Raw genomic sequence first — 13,376 nt, 5'->3', positions numbered from 1 at the left:
AGTCATGGGGACAGTGCTGAGCTGGAAGTTTGGAACTGGAGTGAGGTGGGGGAAGGGGAAATGAGGAAACTGGTGAAGTCCACGTTGATGCCCTGGGATTGAAGTGTTCTGAGGCGGAAGATGAGGCGTTCTTCCTCCAGGCATCGAATGGTGAGGGAGCGGCGGTGAAGGAGGCCCAGGACCTCCATGTCCTCAGCTGAGTGGGAGGGGGAGTTGAAATGTTGGGCCATAGGGCGGTGTAGTTGACTGGTGCGGGTGTCCCAGAGATGTTTCCTAAAGCGCTCTGCTAGGAGGCTCCAGTCTCCCCAATGTAGAGGAGACTGCATTGGGAACAACGGATACAATAAATGATATTGGTGACTGTGCAGATAAAACTTTGATGGATATGGAAGGTTCCTTTGGGGAGGGAATGGTCTTTGCCCTCAGACCTGACCCCTCCAACCATAACAAGGACAGAACCCCCCTGGTGCTCACCTTCCACCCTACCAACCCTCGCATAAACCAAATCATCCGATGACATTTCTGCCACCTCCAAATGGACCCCACCACCAGGGATATATTTCCCTCCCCACCCCTTTCCACCTTCCACAAAGACCATTCCCTCTGTGACTACCTGTTCAGGTCCACGCCCCCCCAACAACCCACCCTCCCGTCCTGGCACCTTCCCCTGCCACCGCAGGAATTGCAAAATCTGCGCCCACACCTCCTCCCTCACCTCTATCCAAGCCTTCCACATCCATCAAAGTTTTACATGCACATCCACCAATATTGGAGGAAGAATGCCTTGTCTTCTGTCTTGGGACCCTCCAACCACACAGCATCAACGTCGATCTCACCAGTTTCCAAACTTCCCCACCACCCAACTCATCCCAGATCCAACCCTCCAACTCAGCACCGCCCTACTTATCCATCTTTCTTCCCACCTATCTGCTCCAGCCTCCCCTCCGAGCTACCATCATCACCCCGCACCTCTATTTATCTATCATCTTCCTAGCTACCTTCCTTCCCATCCCCACCCTGGTTATACCTGGCTATAGCAGATCTGGGCAGCACAACATGGGAGGGACGTATTAGCCTTGAAGGGAGAAAACCATAGATTTACAAGAATGCTACCTGGACTTTGGGATTAAGTTATGATCTCTGCAGTGAATTACAATCAAAGACAATCATGGGAAATGGAGCTAAATGATATGAGTTTCTCGTGGATTTGAACTTCTGAAAATTTAGGTTTAAGCTCTCCCTACCAGCTAATGTATAAAACTATTCAAAATTTGCTAACCGGTCATCATCTAAATATTCATGCCGTGCAGCTCCACAAGCAGCTCATATTCCTCCTGCTTCACTGAAATTCCTGGTTATGTAAATCATAGAGTCATATGGTAATACAGCACGGAATCACACCCTTCAGCCCATGCTGACCAAGTTTCCTAAACTGAACTAGTCCCCTTTGCCTGCACATGGACCACGTCCCTCTAAACCTTTCCTTCTCATATACCTGTCCAAATGTCTTTTAAGTGTTGTACTTGTACTTGTCTCTACCAGGTTCTCTGGCAGCTCGTTCCATATAACCAGCAATCGTCAGGTCCCTTTTAAACTTTTCCCTCTCTCACCTTAACCCTATGCCCTCTAGTTTTGAACTCCCCTACCCTGAGGAAAGGACCTCAGCCTCCTACACTCCAGGGAAAAAAGTCCCACCCGATCCAGCCTCTGCTTTTAACTCAAACCCTCCAATCCCAGTAAAATCCTTGTAGATCCTTTTTGCACCCTGTCCAATTTAAATAACATTTTCCTTTAACAGGGCAAATGCAGTACTCCTAATGTGGCCTTACCAATGTCTTGTACAGCTGTAACATGACATCCCAACTCCTGTACTCAATGCTCTGACTGATTAAGGCAAGCGTACCAAGAGCTTTTTCACCACCCTGTCTACCTGTGACTCCATTTACAAGGAACTATGCACCTGCACCCTTATCTTTTTGTTCGATAATACTCCCAGGGCCCTACTGTTAACTCTAAGTCTGGACTGAGGATTGAAGAGGGAAAGAGCAGGGATAGATGGGAATCAACTTGTGAGACTCCTGCTCATCCTGGCTCCACAGAGAGGTTTATTTTTAAATATTAAAACCATTTACCTTTCAGTGAACTATTGTAACAGAAACCGCTGAAGAATTCTAAGATGTAGGAGTGTAATTTGCCCCCTCATCTGTAAGTACGCGTTGCCAGGTCTTTCAACAGGTGATAGGGTCCTCATGAACAAGCTCATAGGATCCACTCCGGGTCGAGGAGAAAAGAAGAGGTCTTAAAACGGGATTTCTGAATTTAGCAGTGGGAATGGCACAAGCACAGATTGGGAACAGGTTGTCCCACTTTTAGACTGACATGAAATGGACCTTTTGATGCTCAAAAATGAACACAACAGATACTAACTCATGCCCCTTGTCCCTGAATAAGCAGCAAAATTAATCTAACATCATATGGTCCCAATCTGAATCGTTTCACTGGTTGAATTTTATATTACCCTGCAGTTTCATGCCTCCAGAAGCATGACAATATCAGATACAGAGTGAAGGATTATACAATCTAGTCCCTTTGTGTTTTGATGGACAGGTCCCAGAATGCTTTGTAATGAGGACTTCAGTGATGACTTTATTTTTCTCATTCAAGCTGCCAAGCAGAGCTGTGTTCCTAGGGTTTTGACACCTTGTAAAGTCATTTCACTGCATTCAGATACATTGAGACAGATGGTGTGAAGAGATGCAGAGGATGATACAGGAGCAACTTGCCAGCTTCCAAAGTGTGTTAGGTACTTTGATGTTCCAGGAAAGAGAACAGGAAATTATTTTTACAAGTCGGCTTCAAACTGTACACTGCAGGACACTGCCACCAACAACCACCCTTTATAACTCCAGTGAATGCTTCCTAGCCACATAATAACACACTTAAAGGCATTTTGCTCAGAGCGCAGCATCCTCTCATGAGAGTTCTGCTGCAGGCAGCAAGCCAAAAGCGTGCTACCCTGTGCTCCATTACCTATTTATTTATAGTTTCATTGCTGTTTTCAATTGGGCAATGACCTGACAGCTGTCATCATTCTCCTCTTTTTGCTCTCCACCTGGCCATCATTTTGAGCTACAAAAGTGCTCCACTGCTTTGCTTTTAGGATGTCATTACTAAATGTCATCATTAATTAACCCATTTCATTCAGTCTCAGACAGACAGATTGAATGAGGGGAGCTTTAACTCATAGAGTTATGTACATTGCCTTGTGGTAAAAAGCAAACAATATAATTCAGGGGTCAACCAGTCAATGGCTGTGAAGCAGCTAGGTGTTCCCCTTGGCATGATCCCCTGGTGATGGGCACGGAAAATCAGGCACTTCATGTAATTCAGACCTTGAACATATGAATGAGACATGTCGAGTCCAACAGCAGCATCACAGGGGTATAACTGCCAACATGGGTTGATTGGAAGGTTGAATTGATTAGCTGGGTTGGTAGTCGAGAGTATGGTGCTGGAAAAGCACAGCAGGTCAGGCAGCATCCGAGGAGCAGGAGAATCAACATTTTGGGTATATGCCCTTCATCAGGAAGATCAGGAGGATCAGGGAGATCCTCTGCAGTTCTTCACACCATCTATCTCAATGTATCTGATTGCAGTGAAATGACTTTACAATGTGTCAAAACCCGAGGAACACAGCTCTGCTTGGCAGCTTGAATGAGAAAAATAAAGTCATCACTGAAGTCCTCATTACAAAGCATTCTGGGACCTGTCCATCAAAACACAAAGGGAATAGATTATACAATCCTTCATTCTGTATCTGATATTGCCATGCTTCTGAAGGCATGAAACTGCAAGGTAATATAAAATTCAACCAGTAAAACGATTCAGATTGGGTCCATATGATGGTCCTGATGAAGGGCTTATCGAAACATCGATTCCCCTGCTCCTTGGATGCTGCCTGACCAGCTGTGCTTTTCCAGTCACTCTCACCTCTGATCTCCAGCATCTGCAGTCCTCACTGTCTCTAGCTGGGATGGTAGCCCAGATCATCAACATCATTTTTCATGCCTCTACGAGCTCATCTTTCCACCTTTTCCATTTCCCCTCACACCACCATTTATCATCGATAACCTGACATATTTCCTATCCTTCACGCCCCTCACACCACCTTGTATCATTGATAACTTGACATATTTCCCATCCCTTACACCCCTCACACCACCCACTACTGAATGCCCCCTCAGGCAATCTTATATCTCCTCCATCCCCCTCACATTCCCCATGCTTCCATACACCATTCACACCCCTCCTGACCTCCCTGCATACTTCATAGCTACTCACCCAGTAACCACTATTTACACTCTTCAGGAGTTACGGTTATTAAAAGGGTACACTTCTAATAATCTAAATGAACTGGCATTAAAATTCACATTCATATTTTCCTTAAAAATGAGAGAATGTAATCCACTCAGGTGGCCATTAAGACCATAACACCATAAGACATAGGAGCAGAAATTAGGCTATTCGATCCACCAATTCTGTTCCGCCACTCAATCATGATTGATAAATTTCCCAATCCCATTCTCCCACTTTCTCTCCAAAACCTTTGATCCCTTTGACAATCAAGAACCTATCTATCTCTGTCTTAAAAATACTCAATGACCTGGACTCTACAGCCTTCTGTCGCAAAATATTCCATAGATTCACCACTCTCTGGCTAAGACATTTCTCTTTATCTCTGTTCTAAAGGGTCTTCCCTTTACTCTAAGGCTTTGCCCTTGGGTCCTAGTTTCTCCTGCAATGGAAACATTTTCCCAATGTCCACTCCATCCAGGATGTTCATTATTCTGTAAATTTCAATTAGGTTCCCCCTTATCCTTCTAAACGCCATAGAGTATAGTCCCAGAGTCCTCAACCATTCCTCATATGTTAAGCCTTTCATTCCTGGGATCATTCTCATGAACCTCCTCTGGACCCACTCAAGGGCCAATACATCCTTCCTGAGATATGAGGCCCAACATTGCTCACAGTACTCTAAACGTAGTCTGACCAGAGCTTTGTAAAGCCTCAGAAATACATCCTTGCTTTTAGACTCTAGTCGTCTCAAGATAAATGTCAACATTGTATTTGCCATTACATTCAGCCATGTAAACAAACAAACATCTTGAATATTGCTGAAAAGAGACAAAATTGTCAAAACTTTTTGCCTTACATTCGTCAGGACAAACTCAAGAATGCCAAATTTTAAATGATCACAGCAATTTATTTTGCAGGAGAAAGGATGGACTGGTGGGTTGATTCTGATTGGTTTAGGCATTAGTTCAGAAAAATCAATGGCAATGCAAGCTCCTAGGTAACTCAAAATTGTACAAAACTTGAACAATGCACACTAATGGATGCCAATTCAGATCATCATAGTGCTTTATTTTGAATACATAATTGCATGGTCCCAACATCCTGTTGTATCTCAACACAAACCCATTCTGGATTTTGAAGCTGTACTTTTGCTAGGCAGAAGTCATAATCAAATCACTGCACCAAAAAACATATTTAACGTATCACTCAGAACCTAATAATTTTAAATGCATTTACAGGATGCCACTTTTGCTGGCTGAGTCAGCGTTTATCACCATTTTTGATTTTTTTTTTTATTCATTTGTGGGACTTGGGCATCGCTGGCTGGCCAGCATTGATAGCCCATCCCTATTTGCCCTCTAGAAGGTGGTGGTGAGCTGCCTTCTTGAATCTCTGCAGTCCGCTTGCTGTGGGTTGACCCACAATGCCGTTAGAGAAGGAATTGTCCTTGAGGAGGTGGTGGTGAACTGCTTTCTTGAAGTATTGCAGTTTTTGGGTGGTAGGTATACTTACAGTGGTGTGAGGAAGGTAGTTCATGAGAAATATCCATATAGCTCCAAGTCAGGCTCGTGTGTAGTTCAGGAGGGAATTACTGCAGACTCTGGAATCTGTACTGAAAACAACAATTTGTAGAGATCACAGTGGCTCAGACAGTATCCATGGAGGGAGAGCAAGCCAATGTTTGAGTCTAGATGAATTTTCATCAAAGCCATCTGACCCACTGTGTTCTCCAGCATATTTTGTTTTTAGGAGGGAGGGGAAACGGAAGGTGATGGTTTTCCCATACAGCTGCTGCCCTTGTTAACAATAACTGAGTAGTTTGGTGAGTTTCTTAGTGAATCTCGGCTCTGAACAGTGACATCCAGGCTCACCAGAAAGTGCTCGCTAATCAGAAACCAGCAGCTCCTGGACACTGAAAATGGTCAAGATATTCATCATGGATCTAATGGCGAACATGTAGGTCTTTCTGTTTTGCCTTTTACAAGATGGGGGTTGTGAGGAGGGAGAAGGTCAGAGGTAAGGAGAGGGCATGGTTTTCAGAGGTAACCTCCTTACCCCAATCTGTGCTTCCAATAGACACAAACATTGAGACAAATGGAGGTACCCACTGACCCAGCAGACAAGCTGTGCTGCTAACCTAGATGGGAGATATGCCACTTTCTTGCCTGTCAGAAGACAGATAATTGGGAAATTGGCAAGTTGAATCCCTTAAGTGACTATGAATTGATCTATTAATAACTTTAATTGCTAGCAGGTCAAGAAAGCCCATTATTACCCATCACTGAAAGAATGATAGGGCCATAAGGAGGTAAGCACCTCTCTGAAACCAGCTCACTTAATCATTTAAGGAAACAGAGGTTGCTGGAAAAGCTCAGCAGGTGTGACAGCATCTGTGAAGAGAAATCAGAGTTAACGTTTCAGGTCCAGTGACCCTTTCTTAGAAACATTAACTCTGAATACTCTTCACAGATGCTGCCAGACCTGCTGAGCTTTTCCAACAACTTCTGATTTTGTTTCTGATTTACAACAGCCGCAGTTCTTTCGGTTTTCACTCAAACATTTCCCCTTCTCTCCATCTCCCTCAGCACCTCCAGTGAGGGGAAAACGATACTTCAAGATTTTCCATTGTGTGTGTACCTCCTCCCTGACCCAGAAGTGCCTCCTTGATTGTTGCTGATCTTCAGGTCTGTGCTATTTTTGAAAATAGAGAAAATGAAATGAAAGTTACATTTCCTCCACTTAATTCCCCAATAATCTGTCAAATTCCAGTCTCCATGAACACAGATTAGAGTCACACAGTCATTAGCACAGAAAACAAGCCCTTCAGTCAAACCAGTCCATACTGAGCATGTCCCAAACTAAACTAGTCCTACCCGCCTGCGTTTGGTAAGCTGCCTTGTTAAACCATTTGGTGTAGGTATGTCCACAGTGCAATTAGGGAGTGTTCCAAGATGTTGACCCAGCAAAAGTGCAGGAACAGTGATAAAATTCCAAGTCAGGATGGTATGTGACACAGGAGGGTACTTAGAGATAGTGTTCCCAAGCACGAGTTGCCAATGTTCATTTAGGTGGCAGAAGGTGCTGTTAAAGACTTGGTGAGTCGCTGCCTTTGTTGTTGCATCCAACAGACTTTTCAATTGCTGTTAAATACCCAAGTACTGTTATTCAGTCCTGTTATAGGCCAGACAAGGATCTTTGGTGTTATTACAGCCTCTGCTCTTTAATTCTGACACTCTTTTATAGTATACCTCCTCTACAGTATTATCATGTGAAATGTACGGTGTAAAACATTAAACCGAGCACATAGGTAGCTGAACACATATTTAATCTCACATTCCAAGAAAAGATCAATCTCAAATGGGAGGTGACGGCCTAGTGGTATTATTGCTCGACTGTTAATCCAGAGACCCATATAACTTTCTGTAGATCTGGGTTCAAATCCTGTTACGGCAGATGGTGGAATTTGAATTCAATAAATTTCTGTAATTCAGAATCTAATGATGACCATGACTCCATTGTTGATTGTCAAAAAAAACCAATCTGGTTCACTAATGTCCTTTAGGCAAGGAAACTGCCCTACTTACCTGGTCTGGCCTACGTGTGACTCCAGACCTGCAGCAATGTGGTTGATTATGGGCAATAAATGCTGCCTAATCAGTGACGCATCATCCTGTGAAAGAATAAAGGAAAAAAAATACACTGCAACGGTATGCACTTCCTGAAAGTGTACCACCTTGCTTTAACTTCAGTTTTTCTGTTCACACTCTGCGATCACACTGTATTTATCATTTCAATATACAGCAACAAATCAAAAAGATGCACATGGTGAGCATGCAAAACAAGAAATAGGAATGCAGCTCGAAAATTGTGAATGAATAAGTACTGAAGAAAAGAATCAACCCAGAATTACTAGTGAGTGGAATACATCGACAGCAGTTGGTGAGTTGCCATACCTTCCTCTTGAATGTATACATAGTGTTGGGGCAATGGAAGTGGAGCCATGAGTTTCAATCTTGCTTAGAAGGTGAACCTAAGTCACATGAATTCCCACAATTAATGGCAATGGATAAATTACATGGTGGAACCTGTCAGAGCCTACATAAATAGAGACTTCCTATCTCCTCAAAGATTTGTTTCTCCATTCTTGTGATGTAGGTATCACTGGCAAGGCTGGTATTTTTTGTGCATTAAGAACATAGAACATTCCAGCACAGTACAGGCCTTTCGGCCCTCGATGTTGCGCCAACCTGTGGAACCAATCTGAAACCCATCTAACCTACATTCAATTTTCATCCATATGTTTATTCAATGACTATTTAAATGCCCTTAAAGTTGGCAAGTCTACTACTGTTGCAGGCAGGGCGTTCCACACCCCTACTGCTCTCAGAGTAAAGTAACTATCTCTGACATCTGTCTTATATCTATCACCCCCTCAGTTTAAAGCTATATCCCCTTGTGCTTGCCATCTCTATCCAAGGAAAAACACTCTCACTGTCCATCCTATCTAACCCTCTGATTATCTTTTATGTCTCAATTATGTCACCTCTCAACCTCTTCTCTCTAATGAAAACAACCTCAAGTTCCTCAGCCTTTAGTCATAAGATCAGTTGCCATACCAGGCAACATTATAGTAAATCTCCTCTGAACCCTTTCCAACCCTTCTACATCCTTCCTATAATGCGGTGACCAGAACTGTACGCAATACTCCAAGTGCGGCTGCACCAGTGTTTTGTAAAGCTGAAAAATGATCTCATGGCTCTGAAACTCAATCCCTCCACCAATAAAAGCTAACACACCATATGCCTTCTTAACAACCCTACCACCTCGGTGCCAAATTTCAGGTATCTATGTACGTGGACACTGAGATCTCTCTGCTCATCCACACTACCAAGAATCTTACCATTAGCCCAGTACTCTTTATTCCTGTTGCTCCTTCCAAAGTGAATCATTCACACTTTTCTGCATTAAATTCCATTTGCTACCTCTCAGCCCAGCTTATCTATGTCCTTCTGTAACCTGCAACATCCTTCAGCACTATCCTCAACGCCACTGACCTTAGTGTCATTGCAAATTTACTAAACCATCCTTCTACACCCTCATCCAGGTCATTTATAAAAATGACAAACACCAGTAGCCCCAAAACAGATCCTTGCAGTACCCCACTAGTAACTGAACTCCAGGATGAACATTTCCCATCAACCACCACCCTTCTTTCAGATAGCCAATTTCCAATCCAAACTGCTAAATCACCCTCAATCCCATGCCTCCATATTTTGTGCAATTGCCTACAGTGGGGAAACTTATCAAACCTCTTACTGAAATCCATATATGTCACATCCGCCAGTTTGGTCATTTTCTCAAAGAACTCAATAAGGTTTGTGAGCCACGATCTACCCTTTCCAAAAATGTGTTGACCATCCCTAATCAACTTATTCTTTTCTAGATGATTATAAATCCTATCACTTATAACCTTTTTCAACATTTTACCCACAACCGTAGTAAGACTCACTGCTCTATAATTACCAGGTTGCCTCTACGCGCTTTCTTGAACAAGGGGACAACAGTTGCTATTCTGCAGTCTTCTGGCATTATTCCTGTAGACTATAATGACATAAAGATCAAAGCCAAAGGCTCTGCAATCTCCTCCTTGGCTTCCCAGAGAATCCTAGGATAAATCCCATCTGGCCCAGGGGACTTATCTATTTTCACACTTTCCAGAATAGCTAAAACCTCCTTCTTGTGACCCTCAATCCCATCTAGTCCTAGTCACCTGTACCTAAATTTTTTCCCTGATAGTATTGTCTTTTTCCAGTGTGAACACTGATGAAAAATATTTATTTAGTACTTCCCTTATCTCTTCGGACTATGCCTACAACTTCACACTACTGTCCTTGATTTGCAGTAATCTTACTCTAGTCATTTGTTTAGAATAATTTAGGGTTTTCCTTGATCCTATCTGCCAATGACTTCTCATGATCCTGACCTGATGTTTAGATTGTTATCTCACTTTTTAGATTAGAATCAGAGTTTTACATAGATTCATGCAGTTTTTGAGCTCAGAGTTCTACATGAATGTATACAGTTTTTGAGCAAAGTGCAATGTAACTCTGCAAGTACAAATTCACCCCACAAAATATATGTGTGCATGTGGGTCTTTGTCTGTCTGGGGTGGGGGTTGTGAGTGTGAGAAAGTGTGTATGTGTGTGTGTGTGTGTGTGCGCGTGCGTGTGCATGTGTGTGTGTGTTTGTGTGTAGTGAGTGCAGAGTGTCTTAAGTATGTGAGGGGGTGCATGTGTGGGAGTGTGAAAGACGCTCTGCACTCACCACACACACACACACACATACACTTTCTCACACTCACAACCCCCACCCCAGACAGACAAAGACCCACATGTACACATATATTTTGTGGGGTGAATTTGTACTTGCAGAGTTACATTGCACTTTGCTCAAAATCTGCATACATTCATGTAGAACTCTGAACTCAAAAACTGCATGAATTTATGTAAAACTCTGTTATCTCACTTTTTAGATTAGAATCAATCTAAACATCAGGTCATAGACAGAGAACACAGGAGGCTAACACCTTCAACATATTGTCTAGCTATCACCATTGTTAACAGATAACCTGAGAATGCAACTTTAAAAAAGGGTTTTGTGATTTACACATGAAAGAAGTGAAACTATCACTGGATTCTAACAGATGAAAGGCCTAACAGACAATCAATTTTTCAATGCATAATTTCAGTTACATCACACTGCAAATTTTTGCTATAAATTCTGTGTTACGATCGAGCCCTCCACAATCACCTGATGAAGGAGCGTCGCTCCGAAAGCTAGTGTGCTTCCAATTAAACCTGTTGGACTATAACCTGGTGTTGTGTGATTTTTAACTTTGTACATCCCAGTCCAACACCGGCATCTCCAAATCATGACTACTATCGACACCACTAACCGCCGGCTTAAAGTGGAGAGGATCTCCAAGAAGATTGCACATATCGACACAGACATCAAGTTTCTACAGGAATGCAGGCAAGCAGGAAAGATCCCGAAAGGATTACGGATCACGAATCCACTTAGGTCGACCTCAACACAGACTATGCAGAGAAACTTTGCCATCGCACCTCTCATAAACTTCCCAATCATCTTGTGCAACAACTCTACAGCAGGCGCCACAACCTTGAAATTCAGATGGGAGTCCACACTCACAGCCTGCACACAGGATACATCGGTACAATTACGTGACATTGCCAAACAGACAAGGAAACAAAACTACACCACGTACATACACGCCAAGAACAAAAAACTGGAGAAGCTTGGCATTCTTACCAGTAATAGCAAAGCCCGCCCTGGAACCACAGTAGACAACATTATCACTGCAGGGTAGTCTATTGTCAACTTATCAGACCACACCCTTCGACCGGAAGAGATTGAAGTCCTGAGTAGGGGTCTCAACTTCTGCCCCACCACCAAAATGGACCCGTTAGTTCTGGCAGCAGACACAGAGGAGTTCATCAGACGAATGAGACTCCGGGAATTCTTTCAAGGTGCCGGCAGTGACCCCACTGAGCCCACTGATGAACTAGAACAGTCATCACAGGGATCTGTAGAGGAGCGACCAAAGAAGGTGTCAACATGGACCCCACCGGACAGCCGCTGCCCTGGACTTGACATATATGCTCAAACTGTCCGGAAATATATAAATGCCAGATTCATCAGCCGTACCCACAAGGTAGAGCAAAACATCACCCGTTCACAACGCAATACCATCCAGGCTCTCAAAACCAATCACAACATTGTCATCAAACCAGCAGATAAAGGAGGAGCCATCGTCATTCAGAATAGAACAGATTACTGCAAGGAAGTGTACCAACAACTGAACAACCAGGAACACTACAGGCAACTACCAGCTGATCCGACCAAAGAACACACCTGAGAATTAAACACACTGATCAGTCCTTCAGCGTTCCCTACGCGCCCTCACCCCACGTACTTCTCGTGTAGGCGACTTCTACTGCCTTCCAAAGGTACACAAAGCCAACACACCGGGACGTCCCACCATGTCGGGCAATGGGACTCTATGTGAGAATCTCTCTGGCTATGTTGAAGGCATCCTGAAACCTATTGTCCAGGGGATCCCCAGCTTCTGTCGCAACACTACGGATTTCTTACAGAAACTCAGCACCCACGGACCAGTCGAACCGGGAACATTCCTCGTCACAATGGACGTTTCCGCACTCTACATCAGCATCCCCCACAAGGATGGCATCGCGGCAACAGCCTCAGTACTCAACACCAACAACTGCCAGTCTCCAAACACCATCCTACAACTCATCCGCTTTATCCTCGATAATAATGTCTTCATCTTTGACAACCAATTCTTCATCCAGACACACGGAACAGCCATAGGGACCAAATTTGCACCCCAATATGCCAACATTTTTATGCACAGGTTTGAACAAGACTTCTTCTCTATGCAGGATCTCCAACCAACATTGTACACCAGGTACATTGATGACATTTTCTTCCTCTGGACCCATGGCGAGGAGTCACTGATAAAACTACACAGTGATATCAATAAGTTTCATCTCACTATCAAATTCACCATGGAATACTCTCGACCGTCTGTCTCATTCTTGGACACGTGCGTCTCCATCAAGGATGGACACCTCAGCACCACACTCTACCGCAAACCCACAGACCACCTCACAATGCTACACTTCTCCAGCTTCCACCCAAAACATATTAAAACAGCCATCCCCTATGGACAAGCCCTACACATACACTGGATCTGCTCAGATGAGGAGGAACGTGACGGACTCCTGGAAGTACTCAAGGATGCCCTCACAAGAACGGGGTACGATGCTCAACTCATCGACCGCCAATTCTGTAATGCACAGCAAGGAACCGTAATTACCTCCTCAGGAGATAGATACGTGCTGCAACTGACAGGGTACCCTTCGTTGTTCAGTACTTCCCAGGGGCTGATAAATTACGCCATGTTCTTCATGACCTGCAAC

Source organism: Chiloscyllium punctatum, chromosome 1 (assembly GCF_047496795.1).
Source record: "Chiloscyllium punctatum isolate Juve2018m chromosome 1, sChiPun1.3, whole genome shotgun sequence".
Lineage (NCBI taxonomy): Eukaryota > Metazoa > Chordata > Chondrichthyes > Orectolobiformes > Hemiscylliidae > Chiloscyllium > Chiloscyllium punctatum.
Note: the sequence above shows the minus strand (reverse complement) of the source record.